A 19779-nucleotide genomic window follows, 5' to 3' on the forward strand; every position below is an offset into this window, starting at 1 on the left:
TGATGGAGTCCTAAAGATTCCCTTTTCTAGGATGAACAATCTAGGAGCCCCTAGTTTATGTGAATGACATGCCACCTTCAATGGATTTCAATACTCATTTATTTTGAAGGATGTTGAGATATTTTTTGTTTAATAATTTATTTTATCCAACAGAATACTATATAAAGCTTTCCTGATCACCAATCTTCATAAGTGTATTTTTTTATTTTTTTTAAGTATTTTATTTATTTGAGAGAGAAAGAGATAGTGAGAGAGAACACAAGCAGGAAGGAAGGGGAGAAGCAGACTCCTGATGAGCAGGGAGCCCAATGCAGGGTGTGATCCCAGGACCCTGGGATTCTGACCTAAGCCGAAGGCAGACACTTAAGGACTGAGCCACCCAGGCATCCCTATTTTCTTTTTTAAAATCAGGTATATTTCCCTCCTTTTTCTTCTCAGACTCAGTAACTTATACATATTTTGGTTCCCTATCAAGTGAGGGGCACCTGGCTGGCTCAGTTGGTACAGAGTGTGACCCTTGATCAGAAGGTCATGAATTTCAAGCCTTATGTTGGGCATGGAGCCCACTTAAAAAAAAAAAAAAAAAAAAAAAAAGCCCCATAGTCATCCCTAAATGCCCTTACAAACAAGGTACAAAAATAACAAGCCTACCACCACTGTTAGTGTTTTGACTTTTGGTCTTCCGGGCTTGTCCTTTTTCACGTCTTCTTAAATGGTTCATATGAGTAAACTGAACATTCTAAAATTTCTCAACATTTTTAAATACTCAACTCATTTTCTCCTTAGTTTTCACAGGTGTTATGTATTGCTCACTGTATTAAAAAAATAAAAGTTAGATATACAAAAGCCCATAATTTATAGGCTAACTGCCAAACCTCATTTGACATCCAGTGGGTATGATTTTTTTTTTTTTTTAAGTAAACTCTACTCCCAACGCGAGGTACAAACTCACCACCCTGAGATCAAGAGTCACATGCTCTACTGACTGAGCCAGCTAGAAGCCCCTGATCCACCACTGTTTACATCATGGTGTTAACAGAACCAAATTCACCTTTGATTCAGTTCAAGTGCTGTCTGCTTACTAGCTTTACAAGAAGTAAATACTTACATGTGGTAAATTACTTAAATTAAAACTTAAGTTGTTTTGTTTAAACATATTTGTGTTTTCACCAACAGAAATTAAACAAAAAGCAGAAGAGAATGAAAGGGGGAGAAGCTCCATGCCCTTTCCCCCAGACCTTGCCCTATGCATCTCTTCCATTTGGCAGTCCCCGAGTTGTGATCCTTTATAATAAACCAGCAACAGTACAGAGAGAGAGCAAGAGTGAGAGGAGAGGAGGAAGGGCTAGGAAGGGGAGGGGAGCCCAAAGTGCCACGTAGGACACTGAGGTGTGGCTTTTAACCACTTTCATCTCACCACACATCATCTCTTTTGGCCTCTTCTTCAACTCATGCTACCTGGTAATCTATTTGGTTTATGGATGCTTCCTTCTACATTACCTGAATGCCGTTCTAAAATAAAGTATATGGTTATAATCAGACTTATTATTCTACCATTCCTTCTTTCAAAAGTTTGTGTCAAGCAATGCCAGGCACTGAGAATACGAAAGTCTCCTGCAGCATAAGAAGAAATATGTATTTCGTCTTTGTCCCTGATTCCTGATACAGAGCTCCTAAATCCCTTAGAGCTTCCTGAATGCTCAGGGTGATAGGAATGTCTTCTGTTCTGATGAGCCAACTCTTGGTGGGTCCTAGACAGCTTCAGAATGGAGGCTGGTCACCAGACAGACCAAGGCACGATTGGAGACTTAGAACTTACACCCCATTCCCCAAACTCTGGGAAGAGGAGGAGCGCTGGAGATTAAATTAATCACCAAGGCCAGTGATTCAATTAATCGTGCTTATGTAATGAAGCCTTCATAAAATCCCAAAAGAATGGGTTCGGAGAGCTTCCAGATTGGCGAACACATGGAGATGTGGCAAGAATGCTGTACCTGGAGAGGACATGGAAGCTCTGCAACCCTTTCCCCTTACCTTGTCCTGTGCATTTCTTCCATCTGGCTGTTCCTGAGTTATATCACTTATACTAAATTGGTAATAGTAAGTTAAGTGCTTTCCTGAGTTCTGTGAGCCATTCTAGTGAATTACTGGTGAGAAGGGAGGAGGGAGGGACATGCTACTGTAGGACTCTCCAAATTTATAATCAGGCCTAAGTGTGAGTAACCTGGGCATCCCATTGCACGTGGCATCTGAGGTCCAGACAGTCTTGTGAGATGGAGCCCTTAACCTGGAGTCTGATACTAAATCCAATAGTTAGTGTCAGAAATGAATTGAGTTGTAGGACGCTTTGTTGGTGTTGAAGAGTTGGGAGAATGGTATTGGAAGAGATACCATGTACTTGGTATAAGAAGTGTTCTAAGTAGCTCTGGCTCCATTGGGCTGGTTGGCTCTTACTTTTGCAGTGGTGACGCACTTCATCCTGTCTTTCTCAGACTTCTAACATCTGGAGGTCTTCCTACTCTCAGCTCTTCCACCTAGATCCATAAGCCTGGGCCTTTCTTGAATCTCGCTCTTTTTTTTTTTTCCCTCTACCCTCAACTCACCAACATGAGTGCAGCTCCAGCTCTGCCCCAATGCCCGCCTCGCCCCGAAGCACCCAGTTCTAGGGACTCTTCTCCAATGCCTGAGATTTATGGGGCTGAAGAAAATTACGCGTCCCTGCAAATGTCATCTGCTGAGACACCCCACGCGGAGACCGTCTCTCCTCTTCCTGCATCCATGGATCTGCGTGTTCAGGACAGCCCCGACTCCTCCACCAGTCCCAGGGTAAAAGTACCACCCACTTCTGGGGAGGAGAGAACAGTGGGGAAGGAAGATACGGCCCAGGGCAAGAAACAGAAGATCAGGACCGTGTTCTCTCAGGCCCAACTCTACGTCCTCAATGATCGATTTCAGAGACAGAAATACCTCAGTCTCCAGCAGATGCAAGAACTTTCCAACATTCTGAACCTTAGCTATAAGCAGGTGAAGACCTGGTTCCAGAACCAGAGAATGAAATGTAAGAGGTGGCAGAAAAACCATTGGCCAAAGGAGAGCAAGAGTGTGACTCAGAACAGCACAGCAACCGCACAATACCCAGGCTTCTATTCCTACCACCAGGGATACCTGAGGAACACTTCTGGAAACCTTCCACTATGGAGCAACCAGACCTGGAACAGCCAGTCTTGGAGCAACCACTCCTGGAACGGCCAGTCTTGGGGCAACCATTCCTGGGCCAGTCAGACCTGGTGCCCCCAAGCCTGGAACAATCAGCTCCAGAACTGTGGAGAGGAATCCCTGCAGCCCCAGATCCAGTTCCAGCAAAATTCCATCAGCGATTTGGAGTCCATCTTAGCAACTTCTGGGGAAAGCCATAGTGTAATACAACAATCCGCTAAGTATTTTAGTACCCAGCAAATAATGGATTTGTTCCCAAATTACTCTGTGAACATAAAGCCTGAAGATGTGTGACGATGAGTATATTATTCGATCTCAGTTTGGGTGGTGGCTGTATTACTTCTAGGCTTTGTCTTCTAGGGTCCTCTATAGATCTCGGCCTCGATAATCTGTTTCCCATTGTTCTTACTGTGTCCACTGAGGGGGTACGATTGGAGTCAAAGAGGTTTCAGGAGCGTTGGCTGCTCTGGACAACATGAGAAAAGGTGTTTCTGGCTATAGGTGACTAGATACAATTCTAATGTGGATCTCTTTAGGTTCTAGAATCTAACTTCAAGAATAGGAAGTGAAGATACAAAGATGTGGGATGAGGGATAATTTGTATTTTCTGAGATTGTGGGGCTTTTCAATAACCTCAATTACTACCGGTGAGGGGTTAAGCTATCGTGTGCTTCATTGATTTCCTCTGTCCCTTGTGATGTTTTACTAGCAATGTTAATTTGTTCGTTATTCTAGGATTTGTAGAAAGATGTTTTGTATTTTAATGTATCATGATAATAGTGCCCGTTTGGCTGATTGGTTTATAGGTTTAAGTACAAATAAATAAAGTACCCACTTTACCCTTTAAAAAAAAAAAAAAAAAAAGAAGTGTTCTAAGTAATAATGACACAGATCACCCCCTCTCAACATTCTCAATCAGGCCAACAAACCTCTTACCTCACACAGAAAACAGCAAGGTTATGGGTGTTTTGAGAGCTCCTGAGACTTTAGAACATAAAGATCCATCAAACCCATGCAGAAAAAAGATTGGTTTTTAAATAGGCTTTGTAAAAGTTACTTTGTTATTTGGCTGTTTGGTCATGAAGCATTAAAGTCTGCTTAACTATTGCGTTATTTCCCACCCCAAGCATTTAACTTCCTTTCCTCTCAGTCTTTATTCATAGGATCACACTTATTCCTAAATCGCCAATTTGAACTGGGAAGCAGCATGGGAATCCTGTAGAAAGCTCTGCCTGAAACACAAATGAAAGAGATTTATTTACTAATTATTTCTTCTTGGATCTGCCAGGACTGCAAGTGAATAGTACTGAAACCAAAGACTCTCTTTACGACCTTTCCTGTTTACAACTATGAACAATCTGTTTGTGGTTGTTGGTAGCTTAATGTAACTCGAACAGAAAAGACCAATTGTTTTCATCTGAAGAGTTATAGGACTCATTTGCAGATTATGAAACTGAAAGAGCAATTTCACAACTTGGCACTAAAGCAGAATCCTAAAATTAGTGCTCAGGCCCTTCTAAAGATAGTTTTAAAGCTTGAGAATACAAAGCAGGAGCCCTCACGGTCAGCCCTCAGAGGGTGGTTGTGACCACAATGTTTTCTCCATTTACACATGGTAAGATGCTTAAAACAGTTGCCTTAGGACTGAATTTTCTACAGGGTGGTAGCCACAGGGTACAGGGAAATACACCAAAGGAAGCATGGTGGGAGGGTGGTGGTGGCGGGGGCGGGGGGGGGGGGGGCAGGGGCCAGACACCTAGTGTCCTGTGGCCAAAAAGCAAACAGGAGAGAGAATCAAGGGTGACCTCAAGGCCAAGCCCATGTGACCTAAGCACTATTAAAATTCACAGGGAAAGCAAAGAAATGATCTGAGAGGGAAAGAAATTCTGTTTTAGACCTTAAATTCAAAGAATATTCCAGAGAACATTTGCTTCCAAGCAAGAAGCAAAACACAGGCAGCAACAAGTGGAATTTCTAAGAGAAAAAACAAAGGAGTGAATAATAGAGAAATGTTCAATTTAGGAATGGAAAAGCACATGTCAGGGCACAGAAGAGTGGCCATGACTAAAACGGTGAGAGGAGCTAAGAACATAACTGTTGCAAACAAAATGAACAACCAAGAAAAGGCCAATGGATTTGGTCCCAAGGGGGGCATGACACTCTGTGATCTCTCAACCCCATTTCCCAAGGAGCCAGGCTCCTGAGAGAAAGGGCTGATTCCAGTCCTTGGAGCAGAAAACATACAAGATGAACCTGGAACTTCTTGAAACCCAAATCAAGGAAGATCTCAACTATGGAGGTAGCATCCAAAGGACACTGGCGGGACACCTGGGTGGCTCAGTCAGTTAAGTGTCTGCCTTTGGCTCAGTTCACGATCCTAGGGTCCTGGGATCAAGTCCTGTGTCAGGCTCCTTGCTCGGCAGGGAGCCGCTTCTTCTTCTCCTCTTCCTCTGCCTGCCGTTCCCCCGGCTTGTGTGTGCACGCGCGCACTCTTTTAACAAACATATAAAATCTTAAAAAAAAAAAAAAAAAGGACACTAGCATGGTCTTGAAGTTTTCACAAGCCTCTCAGGATTAGGATAATTTGAGTATTAATATGAATGATTCCAATAACTTTGAAACCCAAAGTTATGTAAATCCATGAGCTCACAATTATATACATAAAAACTCATTGGTAAAAACAAAACCCTCAGTGGTCACTCTTGTAGGATGCCAAGGCACCCATATTTATAAGGTAGAAAATGAAAAATTGAGCACTTTTCCTGTCTGTCTTACAGACTTTACCTCAGGGTGGTCAAATAACTGACGAGAACAAGTTTACAAATAATGAAGAAATTATAGAATTAAAATATTACCATCCTACAACCACATAATTACGAATCTAAGCAGCGATCAGCAGCATTTCACATCATACAGACAGACATTATGTACCTATTAGAAGAATGCATAACCACCTATTACTTTATTTTGTCCAAACAAAAAACTGAACTTACATCTAACCCACAAGAGTTAGAGGAACACGTTAAGGGGTAACACAAAGTAAGAATGTAGAACATTCTACAGAATAAACCAACTTCAAAAAAATACATAGCACCAGGGGCGCCTGGGTGGCTCAGTCGTCAGGCGTCTGCCTTTGGCTCAGGTCATGATCCCAGGGTCCTGGGATTGAGCCCCCTCATTGGGCTCCCTGCTCAGCGGGAAGCCTGTTTCTCCCTCTTCCACTCCCCCTGCTTGTGTTCCTGCTCTCGCTATCTCTCTCTCCGTCAAATAAATAAATAAATAAATAAAATTTTTTAAAAAATAAAAAGAAATACATAGCACCAAAAAAGGGGATGGGGGGGTTCTTACTGATTAACTGTCTTAAAAAAGATCTTGCTTAGATCCTGATTCAAACAAAAACTTTTATACATTGAGATAATCAAGGAAACACAAATGATTAGATATTTCAGTTACTATCAATTTAATATGTATTTTTTTTTAAAGTAGTTTCCACACCCAGTGTGGAGCCCAATGCAGGGCTTGAACTCAGGACCCTGAGACAGACCTGAGCTGAGATCAAGAGTCAGATGCTTAACCAACTGAGCCACCCAGTGGTGAATTTTTAAAAGAGACGGTTATGGATTGAAATGTGTATCCTCAAGATTCATATGATGAAGTGTTAACTCCCAGTACCTCAGATTGTAACCATATTTGGTGATCAGGACTTTACAGAGATCCAGTTAAAATGAAGTCATTAGGGGGCACCTGGCTGGTTCAGTCAGTAGAGCATGTGACTCTTGATCTTGGAATCATGAGTTCAAACCCCACATTGCACATGGAGCTTATTCAAAAAAAAAAAGTCATTAGGGTCGATCCAAATGCAATACAATGGATGTCCTTATAAAAAGGAGAAATTTGGAAACAGACATACACACAGCAAGAACAGCACATGAAGACCGGAGTTTCGCTGCCACAAGCCAGGGAACTACCAGAAGAGAGAAGTCTTGAACAGATGCTTCCCTCACAGCCTTCAGGAGAATACAAATGCACTGACAGCTTGTTATCAGACTGTTAGCCTCCAGAACTATGAGATTATAAAGTTTCTGTTGTTTAAGCCACCCACCTTGTGGCATTTTGTTACAGCAGCCCTAGCAAACGAATACAGAGACATTATCTTTTAGAGATACACATTGCAGTCATTTACTAAATGAAATTAATAGGAAGTCTAGGATTTGCTTCAAAGTAATCTGGAAAAGGGTAATAGAGTAGAGCTATAAACAAGATGGGTTCACCATATATTTATAATGGTTGAAACTGTGTATCATATATTAACCTATTTTTATGTTTGATATTTTTTGTAATTAAAGGTTTAGGGGCGGGCGCCTGGGTGGCTCAGTTGGTTAAGCGACTGCCTTTGGCTCAGGTCATGATCCTGGAGTCCCGGGATCGAGTCCCGCATCGGGCTCCCTGCTCAGCGAGGAGCCTGCTTCTCCCTCTGGCCCTCCCCCCTCTCATGTGCTCTCTCTCTCGCTCTCATTCTCACTCTCTCAAAATAAATAAATCTTTAAAAAAAAAAAAAAAAAAGGTTTAGGGGCGCCTGGGTGGCTCAGTCATTAAGCGTCTGACTTCGGCTCAGTCATGATCCCAGGGTCCTGGGATCGAGCCCCGCATCGGGCTCCCTGCTCAGTGGGAAGCCTGCTTCTCCCTCTCCCACTCCCCCTGCTTGTGTTCCCTTTCTCACTGTGTCTCTCTCTGTCAAAGAAATAAATAAAAAATCTTAAAAAAAAAAAAAAAAAGGTTTAAATGAAGGGCCTGGAGACCTTTGAGATAACCATCTCAGAAGAACAACAGAAGTACAGGGCTTAAGTCCAGGATCATGGTGCAAGGGCACTGTAAACACATGGAGGTAGCAGCTTGGGACCAGAAATACTTGCCGCATATACCATTTCTATACAGGTCATAGGATAACTCTGGTATTCATTCCCCTGCATGTCTTTCACTGAATCTTTTCTAATGAGACCACGTCCAACCCATCCCAGAGCAATGATGCATAAAGAACGCCACTGTCCACAGTTCTCTAAAAGGAAGGGTTTACCAGTAACTTACCCAAATAATCTGTTCAACCCCATTCATCACTCATAACCATGCATTTCCTCCAAACCTGGGGAGAATCCCTTCTCTATTGGGTTCACTGTCAAAATTGTAGGGGCATCTTGAAAGCAAATAAATGATAATTATAAGAAAGAGAAACTTACCTTTGGGGGAAGTTTTCTGTTTGAGTAACCTGATTAAGAGCAGAAACTCTACCACTTTCCAGTTGCGTGACCCTGGGCAAGTTACTTCACCTCTCTGTACCTCAGCTGCCTCATCTGTAAAGTGGGGACATGGGACTGTTGTGAAGATAAAATGAGTTAATTCAGCGCCTACCACATAAGTGCTCAGTAAGTGTCAGCTATTTACGGGCCAGTGATCAGAGTCAGGTCACAGTGAAGAAAGATCACCTATCTGTGTCAATGGTTTCCTCAACTTGCCTGTTCCAGTCCTTCAGATTTATTTGACAGAGATCAACTAGCTCTAACAACTGATGTCATAGTGATTTTCAAAGAGGCCCACGAAACTTCCCGAGGGGCGAAAGAGGGAACCAGCAGACAAGGTCCTATGCCAGCTTTCAACAGCTCTGCATTTATATTCATATACCAGGCTTCTGCCATACCATGTCCTTGAAGAGAAAAGTCAGAAAATCACCTACCAAGAACACTGTTTATCTGTTACTACTTTATTTACAACTCAAAGATATCTACTGCAAAAGCCAACCTTTAAATGGGCTATTTGTAATATTCAACATCAATGCCTCTTGTAACTTCTCATTCAATTCATGGTTAACGTCAACCCCACTATGTCTAGAGATGTCTTTTTCTGTTTGATTGAGTACCTCATCTTGTTAGCTTTTCATCGTCAATTATACTTAAACGGTTCAGTCTCACCCAACTTCTGTTCATCATTAATTCATGTATTCACCCTGGGCCAAAAAGCATCTGACCAGAGCACCAAACAATAATCAGCACTTGCACAGATGAAGATGAATGAGTTTCTGCCACTGAACACATCCACCAGGGATGTCACCGAACTGACTCCATGGCCCTGGCTTAAATCTCTTTACTGGGAAGTCATCCCCCCTACCCCCAGTCTCCAACACAGTCTTCTAATTCTCAGCACACACTCATCCAAGGCTTACTAGGAGGGCTCTCCGTGAACTACTTTAGTTAACTATGCTACAGTTTTGCTCTCCCCCTTCCAGACTGGATAACGCGGCATCACTACTTTCTTGCCTACTTCCCTATTTCTTTCTAAAAAGATTCCTTTGGTTTCCCTTCTGTCAGAGCCTAGTATAACAATATTGTTATTTCCACTTACTAGTAGTACAGCCAGGGTGCTTCTCGTGTAATCAATCTTTCTTACTATATTCAGAGTCCATACAGAAACAAAGTAACAGACATGAGATGTTACCAGCTTTATGAAACTGTTACTAATCTTATGCATATTTCTGACCTCTACAACTTGTCTCCATTAAGCATTCTTCTAAGTGCAATATGGATAATATAATTTCTCCATTCTGAGTACTTGCCTCATCTCACAAAATATCCATTTTCTGAGGTTTCTACCTTATTTATTACAGTAGGTCTTCCATTGCGGTCTGAAATGTGGCCATCTCTCAAAAGCTTTAGCCCTTCTATCAGACAGTGGACAGGACTAACATGAATGTAATTTACAGGGTTCTGCTACCATCCCGTATTAGGTCTTACTATCAACAACACTCCTCACCACCACACTATAAAGGAATAAACTTTTAATCATGGAGGAAGCCAAGAAAGTTTTAACATTCCCTATCCCCTAGAAGTCAACGTTCTCCAAGCTGGTTACTAGGAGCTAGGTTCAAAACAAACTAGCCAAACACTAAATACAGTGTTGTTAAGGCAGTACTATAGCCCTGCGAAAGAAGAGCCTCCTAAAATTTCCTACAAGATATACTTCCAAAAATTGCTTCAAGCTCATATGGAAGCACCAAAAAGACCTTTAGAAGAAATCATTAAGGGGCCCCTGGGTGGCTCAGTCGGTTGAGCATCCAGCTCTTGGTTTTGGCTCAGGCTGTGATCTCACAGGTCATGGGACTGAGCCACAGGTCAGGCTCTGAGGTCAGCAGAGTCGGCTTGAAGAGTCTCGCCCTCTGCTCCTCCCTCCACTCATGCGCTTGCATGCTCTCTCACGCCTGCTCAAAAATGGATAAAGAAAAAAAATCATTAAGGTAACTCTGCTCTGAGAAGAAAACCAAACAGTATTTTATGTTGCTATTTCCAACTTATAGCTTTGGTTTTTCATTTTTAGTACATTGGTTGGTTACTTGCTTTCCCTGTCCAGAACCAGAGACCAACTCATATATGTCCGAAGGCTGAAACAAACGGAGAATGCTTTAGTTATAAAGAAAATCCCTTTACCCCTCTCCTACGTTCAGCCCATGATATTGCTTCTGCTTTCTCTACTCAATCACACCAGACTACACACATGGCAGAAACAGACCTTACACTGTGGAAATCCCTTCAGAGTTTCTTCCCAAGATACCTGTCTTCCCAGCTCAGTTAAGTCCAGGAAAAATTGGATATTCAATCCTTGAGGTAAAGCCAACATACATTCTGGATTTTCTACCAAGACTGTGATATCAAAGTATGCAATCCTCCTAAGTATTTGTCAGACCACATATTCAAATCTTTGCCTTAGAAAATAGGGGGGACGGAGCAAGATGGCGGAGGAGTAGGAGACCTAGATTTCGTCTGGTCTCAGGAATTCAGCTGAATAGGGATCAAACCATTCTGAACACCTACGAACTCAACAGGAGACCGAAGAAGAGAGTAGCAACAACTCTCTGAACAGAAAAGTGACCACTTTCTGGAAGGTAGGACGTGCGGAGAAGTGAATCCGAGGCGATATTCGGGAGGATAGACGGCGGGGGAGGGGCCTCCGCCGGCCGCTTCTGGCAAGTGCTAGAGCCGCGGAGCACAAAATCGGACCTTTTAGAAGTTGGCTCCGTGGAGGGACGTCGCTGCAGTGGCTAAGCGGGGGGTGGAATCCTCCCGGGACAGTGTGGTCTCAGGACCCTCGGGGTCACAGAGAGACCGGGGGTGCCTGAGTGCGCCAGAGCTCCCAGGTATCGGAGCGGGGAAGCCGGCTGCAGAGACGGAGCAGAGTCGCGGGCTCTCAGCTCGGGGTTGCCATAAACTGTGATCTGCGGCCCAGTCGGGGCACGGCTCCCCCAGCAGGGACCCAACAAGCAGCAGATCCGGGGAGACTCCCCTTCCTTCCCGGGGAGGAGCGGTGCGGGAACGCACTGCAGGGATCTGCTGGGTTTGGAGACTCTGCGCGGGGTCGGGTGCCAGAGATAGCAACGCTCGGTCACAGGCCGGGTGAGCACGGGGTGCGGCCGGAGACCGGGGACACGGAAGTGACTGCTTTTCTCTGGGGGCACACTGAGGAGCGGGGCCCCGAGTTCTCGGCTCCTCCGGGTAGAGATTGGGAGGCCACCATTTCTGCCCTGGTCCTCCAAGGCTGTACGGAGAGCTTGCAGGGAACAAAAGCTCCCGAGAGCAAACCGGAGCAGCTTCCTTAGCCCGGACCGACAAGGGCGGGGCAATTCCGCCTCCGGCAAAGACATTTGGAAACCACAGCAACAGGCCCCTCCCCCAGAAGATCAGCACAAACAGCCAGCAAGCCAAGACCAAGTTGATCGATCAAGGAGAACGGGAGAACTCCAGCGCTAGGGGAATACTGCACATAGATTCATGGCTTTTTTTTTTTTTTTTTTTTTAACCATGATTCATTATTTCATCAAAGTTAATTTTTGTTGACTGTTTTTTTTATTTTTCTTTTTCCCTTTTTTTAACCAACATCTTATCAATCCCTTTTTAAAAAAAAAAAAAACATTTTTCATTTTTCATTTTTAGAGTCATATTTTATCCCTTCATAGTAGTTACCCTTATTTTTGGCATATATATATAAGTTGTTCTCTCTTTAAAATTTTGAGGTACAGTTTCTTCTAACAGATCAAAATATACCCTAAATCACTAGTGTATGGCTTTGTTCTAGTCTCCTGCCTGATCACATTCTCTCCCTTTTTCCTTTTTTTTTTTTCTTTTCTTAAATCTTCTTTCTTTTTTCAAACAACTTATCTTACCAAGTCCTTTTATAAAACCTTTTATAATTTTCATCTTTACAGTCATCTTCCATCCCTTCATTGTATCAACCCTTATTTTGTACATATATGTCTTTCTTCCTTTAAAATTTTAGGAGGCACTTTTTTCTAACAGACCAAAATACGCCCAAAATCTAGTGTGTGGCACTGATCTATGCACTAGCCTGATCATATTTGATCATATTCTGCTATTTTTGTATTGTTTTGTTTTTGTTTTTATCTTTTTTTTTCTTTTTTCTCTTTCTTTTTTCTTTCTTTCCCTTTCTTTTCCCCTCGTTTCAGGTCTTTTCTGATTTGTATACAGTATATTTGCTGGGGACGTTGTAAACCTGTTAGCATTTCGTTCTCTCATTCATCTATTCTCCTCTGGACAAAATGACAAGACGAAAGAAATCACCTCAGCAAAAAGAACAAGAGGTACTACCATCAGCCAGGGACCTACTCAATACAGACATTAGTATGATGTCGGACCTAGAGTTCAGAATCATGACTTTAAAGATACTAGCTGGGCTTGAAAAAAGCGTGGAAGTTATTAGAGAAACCCTTTCTGGAGAAATAAAAGAACTAAAATCTAACCAAATCGAAATCAAAAAGGCTATTGATGAGGTGCAATCAAAAATGGGGGCACTAACTGCTAGGATAAATGAGGCAGAACAGAGAATCAGCGATATAGAAGACCAAATGATGGAAAATAAAGAGGCTGAGAAAAAGAGAGAGAAACAACTACAGGATCACGAGGGCAGAATTCGAGAGATAAGTGATACGATAAGACGAAACAACATTAGAATAATTGGGATCCCAGAAGAAGAAGAAGAGAGAGAGAGGGGGGCAGAAGGTATATTGGAGCAAATTATAGCAGAAAACTTCCCTAATGTGAGGAAGGAAACAGGCATTAAAATCCAGGAGGCACAGAGAACCCCTCTCAAAATCAATAAAAATAGGTCAACACCCCGACATCTAATAGTAAAACTTACGAGTCTCAGAGACAAAGAGAAAATCCTGAAAGCAGCTCGGGAGAAGAGATATGTAACCTACAATGGTAGAAACATTAGATTGGCAACAGACCTATCCACAGAGACGTGGCAGGCCAGAAAGGACTGGCAAGATATCTTCAGAGCACTAAACGAGAAAAATATGCAGCCAAGAATACTATATCCAGCTAGGCTATCACTGAAAATAGAAGGAGAGATAAAAAGCTTCCAGAACAAACAAAAACTAAAGGAATTTGCAAACACGAAACCAGCCCTCCAAGAAATATTGAGAGGGGTCCTCTAAGCAAAGAGAGAACCTAAAAGCAGCAAAGAGCAGAAACGAACACAGACAACAGACAGTTAACAGTCACCTTACAGGTAATACAATGGCACTAAATTCATACCTTTCAATAGTTACCCTGAATGTAAATGGGCTCAATGCCCCAATCAAAAGACACAGGCTATCAGATTGGATTAAAAAACAAGACCCATCAATATGCTGTCTGCAAGAGACTCATTTTAGACGCAAAGACACCCCCAGATTGAAAGTGAGGGGGTGGAAAACCATTTACCATGCTAATGGACACCAAAAGAAAGCTGGGGTGGCAATCCTTATATCAGACAAACTAGATTTTAAAACAAAGACTGTAATAAGAGATGAGGAAGGACACTATATCCTACTTAAAGGGTCTATCCAACAAGAAGATCTAACAATTGTAAATATCTATGCCCCGAACATGGGAGCAGCCAATTATATAAGGCAATTAATAACAAAAGCAAAGAAACACATTGACAACAATACAATAATAGTGGGGGACTTTAACACCCCCCTGACTGAAATGGACAGATCATCTAAGCAAAAGATCAACAAGGAAATAAAGACTTTAAATGACACACTGGACCAAATGGACTTCACAGACATATTCAGAACATTCCATCCCAAAGCAACGGAATACACATTCTTCTCTAGTGCCCATGGAACATTCTCCAGAATTGATCACATCCTAGGTCACAAATCAGGTCTCAATCGGTACCAAAAGATTGGGATCATTCCCTGCATATTTTCAGACCACAATGCTTTGAAAGTAGAACTCAACCACAAGAGGAAAGTCGGAAAGAACTCAAATACATGGAGGCTAAAGAGCATCCTACTAAAGAATGAATGGGTCAACCAAGAAATTAAAGAAGAATTAAAAAAATTCATGGAAACCAATGAAAATGAAAACACAACTGTTCAAAATCTTTGGGATACAGCAAAGGCAGTCCTGAGAGGAAAGTATATAGCAATACAAGCCTTTCTCAAGAAACAAGAAAGGTCTCAAATACACAACCTAACCCTACACCTAAAGGAGCTGGAGAAAGAACAGCAAATAAAGCCTAAACCCAGCAGGAGAAGAGAAATCATAAAGATCAGAGCAGAAATCAATGAACTAGAAACCAAAAGAACAGTAGAACAGATCAACGAAACTAGGAGCTGGTTCTTTGAAAGAATTAACAAGATTGATAAACCCCTGGCCAGAGAGATCAAAAAGAAAAGAGAAATGACCCAAATCAACAAAATCATGAATGAAAGAGGAGAGATCACAACCAACACCAAAGAAATACAAACAATTATAAGAACATATTATGAGCAACTCTATGCCAGCAAATTAGAGAACCTGGAAGAAATGGGTGCATTCCTAGAGATGTATCAACTACCAAAATTGAACCAGGAAGAAATAGAAAACCTGAACAGACCTATAACCACTAAGGAAATTGAAACAGTCATCAAAAATCTCCCAAGAAACAAAAGCCCAGGGCCAGACGGCTTCCCGGGGGAATTCTATCAGACATTTCAAGAAGAATTAATACCTATTCTCCTGAAACTGTTCCAAAAAATAGAAATGGAAGGGAAACTTCCAAACTCATTTTATGAGGCCAGCATTACCTTGATCCCAAAACCAGACAAAGACCCCATCAAAAAAGAGAATTACAGACCAATATCCTTGATGAACATGGATGCAAAAATTCTCACCAAAATACTAGCCAATAGGATCCAACAGTACATTAAAAGGATTATTCACCATGACCAAGTGGGATTTATTCCTGGGCTGCAAGGCTGGTTCAACATCCGCAAATCAATCAACGTGATACAATACATTAACAAAAGAAAGAACAAGAATCATATGATCCTCTCAATAGATGCAGAAAAAGCATTTGACAAAGTACAACATCCTTTCTTGATCAAAACTCTTCAGAGTATAGGGATAGAGGGTACATACCTCAATATCATCAAAGCCATCTATGAAAAACCTACAGCGAGTATCATTCTCAATGGGGAAAGGCTGAGAGCCTTTCCCCTAAGGTCAGGAACGCGGCAGGGATGTCCACTCTCACCACTGCTATTCAACATAGTATTAGAAGTCCTAGCCACAGCAATCAGACAACAAAAAGAAATCAAAGGCATCCAAATCGGCAAAGAGGAAGTCAAACTCTCACTCTTTGCAGATGATATGATACTGTACGTGGAAAACCCAAAAGACTCCACCCCAAAACTGCTAGAACTCATACAGGAATTCAGTAAAGTAGCAGGATATAAAATCAATGCACAGAAATCAGTGGCATTCCTATACACCAACAACAAGACAGAAGAGAGACAAATCAAGGAGTCTATCCCATTTACAATTGCACCCAAAACCATTAGATACCTAGGAATAAATCTAACCAAAGAGGCAAAGGATCTGTACTCAGAAAACTATAAAATACTCATGAAAGAAATTGAAGAAGACACAAAGAAATGGAAAAACGTTCCATGCTCATGGATTGGGAGAATCAACATTGTGAAGATGTCAATGCTACCTAGAGCAATCTACACATTCAATGCAATCCCCATCAAAATACCATCCACTTTTTTCAAAGAAATGGAACAAATAATCCTAAAATTTGTATGGAACCAGAAGAGACCCCGAATAGCCAGAGGAATACTGAAAAAGAAAAGCAAAGCTGGCGGCATCACAATTCCGGACTTCCAGCTCTATTACAAAGCTGTCATCATCAAGACAGTATGGTACTGGCACAAAAACAGATGCATAGATCAATGGAACAGAATCGAGAGCCCAGAAATGGACCCTCAACTCTATGGTCAACTTATTTTTGACAAAGCAGGAAAGAATGTCCAATGGCAAAAAGACAATCTCTTCAACAAATGGTGTTGGGAAAATTGGACAGCCACATGCAGAAGAATGAAACTGGACCATTTCCTTACACCACACACAAGAATAGACTCCAAATGGTTGAAAGACCTAAACGTGAGACAGGAGTCCATCCAAATCCTAAAGGAGAACACAGGTAGCAACCTTTTCGACCTTAGCCGCAGCAACTTCTTCCTAGAAACATCGCCAAAGGCACGGGAAGCCCGGGCAAAAATGAACTATTGGGATTTCATCAAGATAAAAAGCTTTTGCACAGCAAAAGAAACAGTCCACAAAACCAAAAGACAACCGACAGAATGGGAGAAAATATTTGCAAACGACATATCAGATAAAGGGCTAGTATCCAAAATCTATAAAGAACTTATCAAACTCAACACCCAAAGAACAAATAATCCAATCAAGAAATGGGCAGAAGACATGAACAGACATTTCTCCAAAGAAGACATCCAAATGGCCAACAGGCACATGAAAAAGTGCTCAACATCACTCGGCATCAGGGAAATCCAAATCAAAACCTCAATGAGATACCACCTCACACCCGTCAGAATGGCTAAAATTAACAAGTCAGGGAACGACAGATGTTGGCGGGGATGTGGAGAAAGGGGAACCCTCCTACACTGTTGGTGGGAATGCAAGCTGGTGCAACCCCTCTGGAAAACAGTATGGAGGTTCCTCAAGCAGTTGAAATTAGAGCTACCGTTCGATCCAGCAATTGCACTACTGGGTATTTACCACAAAGATACAAATGTAGGGACCCGAAGGGGTACATGTACCCCAATGTTTATAGCAGCAATGTCCACAATAGCCAAACTGTGGAAAGAGCCAAGATGCCCATCGACAGATGAATGGATAAAGAAGATGTGGTATATATACACAATGGAATATTATGCAGCCATCAAAAGGAATGAGATCTTGCCATTTGCAACGACGTGGATGGAACTGGAGGGTGTTATGCTGAGTGAAATAAGTCAATCAGAGAAAGACATGTATCACATGACCTCACTGATATGAGGAATTCTTAATCTCAGGAAACAAACTGAGTGTTACTGGAGTGGTTGTGGGTGGGAGGGATGGGATGGCTGGGTGATAGACATTGGGGAGGGTATGTGCTACGGTGAGCGCTGTGAATTGTGCAAGACTGTTGAATCACAGATCTGTACTTCTGAAACAAATAACGCAACATATTTTAAGAAAAAAGGAAAAGAAGAAGATAACAGGAGAGGAAGAAAAGGGGAGTATGTCAGAGGGGGGACGAACCATGAGAGATGATGGACTCTGAAAAACAAACTGAGGGTTCTAGAGGGTAGGGGGGTGGGGGGATGGGTTAGCCTGGTGATGGGTATTGAGGAGGGCACGTTTTGCATGGTGCACTGGGTGTTATGAACAAACAATGAATCATGGAACACTGCATCAAAAACTAATGATGTAATATATGGTGATTAACATAACAATAAAAAAATTTAAAAAAAAAGAAAGAAAGTAAAAAAAAAAAAAAAAAGAAAAGAAAATATAGTGGTGGGGCGTTTCAGTGGCTCAGTTGGTTAAGCATCTGCCTTCGGCTCAGGTCATAATCTCAGGGTGCTGGGATCGAGCCCCGTCACAGGCTCCATGCTCAGCAGGGAGTCTGCTTCTCCCTCTCCCTCTGTCCTTCCCCCCAGCTCACACTTCCCTCATGCTCTCTCTCCAATAAATAAAATCTTAAAAAAGAGAGAGAGAGAGAAAGAAAATATGGTGGCTTCAGTCTTGGGCAATGTCAGGGCCTTGTCATACAGAACCCCTCAGATGAAGAGGACTAATTGGCTCAGACTCTTCTCCCAGACAGGGAACTTGGGGAAACACTCTACTTTTATTGCCCAACCCCAAAATGAGAACCTAACTTACTCTTTACAACATTTCATTTACATAACTAATGAGTCTTACATTTCTTTCAGAGAAGGTACTCGTTTTGGTATTGAGAGTACTTATTAGGAATTTTGATTATCTAGACTGGACAGGAGTAGTAAGAGATTAGGAAATGAGATTAGGAAAAACTCTCTTTGACAATCCTTTCCTAAGCCTTGGCAATTTATTTGTTAAATGCAGAAAGAAATTTCTTAAATTTAGGAAATGGGGCCCATCTGAGACACTGAATAAAAAGAAACCATGTTCTCAAAGGTGTTGAAAGTGAACTGTACTGCTGGGACTCTGTCACTCCCCCACCTCTGTGTTGTTTGTCCAAGAAGGTACCCACTCAAATCCTTAGCACACATGCTCACCTCGTTCAGGGCATCTGAAGACCCAGGTCTGCTGGCCATCAGGACTGTAGATGTGGCCCTTCTATCATTCTGGTCACACCAAAAATCTACCCTTCAAGTATCTCAGGCAAGGGGAAGGGAAGTAGAAAAGCAGCAATTTCTCCTATTCCCCCTTTTACATTCCACATACTTGGAGAAAAACAAAACTACCTAATTCTCCAGCAACAGGTCCTTCAAAAAGTTAGTTTCCTCATGTTTTTATCTGCCAAAAAACAAACACTTAGGTAGTGAAACAGTTGGCCAATCCAATACCCCTAAGTGCTTTATCATCGTCCAAAACTACACGGTTAGAATCTGTTTAACCCCTGCTTGGCACACACAGCATGCAAAGATGCACTACACAGAGAACCCGAAAGGAATCCCCTTCTGATCATTTAGTATACGGCAGTATAAAGAAAATATAAACAATAAGTGAATGCAAACATAAAATAAAAAATATTATAGTGGAATGAAGTAATTAACAATCCAGCTACAGATCTGATAAAATGTCACAGAGCATCATATTCAGTGTTTCTACCCTGGTTCCAGATTCTGTCAGCTCTTTAGTGACCTCAAAGAAAATGGCTTGACTGGCAGAACAGGGCAGAAATTTTCACTTGTGGGTTAGAACTCTGACTGAAGAGCACCTGGGGTGGCTCAGTTGGTTAAACTGCCTTTAGCTCAGGTCATGATCCTGGGGTTCTGCGATCAAGTCCAGAGTCAGGCCCCCTGCTGAGTGGGGAGTCTGCTTCTCCCTCTCCCTCTGCCCCCCCCAGCTCATGCTCTCTTGCAAATGAATGAATGAAAATAAATAAGTAAATAAATAAAATTAAAAGTAAAAGTAAAAAAAAAAAAAAAAAAAGAACTCTGAGTGAATATTAAGCTCTTGGTTCCAGATCTACCTTTCA

General features: G+C 42.0%; 1 protein-coding gene and 1 pseudogene across 4 annotated transcripts in view; one reads left to right on the forward strand and one right to left on the reverse strand.

The window, feature by feature from the left end:
* The window catches only part of IGF2BP3 (insulin like growth factor 2 mRNA binding protein 3), a 152762-nt gene that overhangs the window by 83451 nt on the left and 49532 nt on the right, over window positions 1–19779 (reverse strand). The window lies entirely within an intron of this gene.
* Window positions 2600–3794, forward strand: LOC112824981 (homeobox protein NANOG pseudogene; annotated as a pseudogene).

This window comes from Callorhinus ursinus, unplaced genomic scaffold (assembly GCF_003265705.2).
Source record: "Callorhinus ursinus isolate GAN/ISIS: 27379988/994484 unplaced genomic scaffold, GSC_fseal_2.0 scaffold12, whole genome shotgun sequence".
NCBI lineage: Eukaryota > Metazoa > Chordata > Mammalia > Carnivora > Otariidae > Callorhinus > Callorhinus ursinus.